Source organism: Gymnoscopelus braueri (genome assembly GCF_963280865.1).
Source record: "Gymnoscopelus braueri genome assembly, chromosome: 20".
In the NCBI taxonomy this organism is placed as follows: Eukaryota; Metazoa; Chordata; class Actinopteri; order Myctophiformes; family Myctophidae; genus Gymnoscopelus; species Gymnoscopelus braueri.
The window spans coordinates 27954884-27955538 of record NC_137622.1 but is presented as its reverse complement, the minus strand read 5'-3'; positions in this window follow the sequence as shown (position 1 = coordinate 27955538).

Below are 655 nucleotides of genomic sequence, written 5' to 3'. Positions count from 1 at the left end.
ATCCTAAGACCTAGTTGACCGTGACTATTTACCCTGTCATTTGTTGCCTAGGGTTCATGCCATGTAATCTGATCTTGCACTTTCTAAGTTGCTCTAGATAAGAGCATCTGCTAAATGACTAAATGGTAATTGTAAATTGATACTGGAAGGTACATAACTAGCAAGATCGAATACACTTTTAAACTAGAAAATGTGCTCCTCGGAGCACAAGTCTCCGCCAGCAGACCCGTGCTATTTTAATAGCACGGGTCGTCTTGGTAGAACGGGTCGTCTTGGTAGAATGTGCGTGGTTTTTGGTGTTCTGCAGGGGCGACTGAATATGTAGTGTCTGCATCTAAAAAATCTTCTTCTTGAAGCAATGTGTCATATGGGAGTCCTCGTAATTGACTGGTTTGTTCAAATGCTTGTCTGTCTTCTTCATCTTCATTGTCTTGAACAGTTTCAGCAGTTGATTGGTGTGTTTGATCTATGTCAGTTTTCTCTAGTGCTACACAATGTATTTGATCAAGGTGGCCAATTGTTACAGTATTAAGACTTCGGCCTTGTTGTGGGATCAATTCAACTCTATAGTCCTCTTCTGTGTTACTGTTGTAGATGAGTATGCTTTCTTAGCTTTGGCCTTCTGCGCCTTTGCTTGACCAATGTTAGGTGTTCT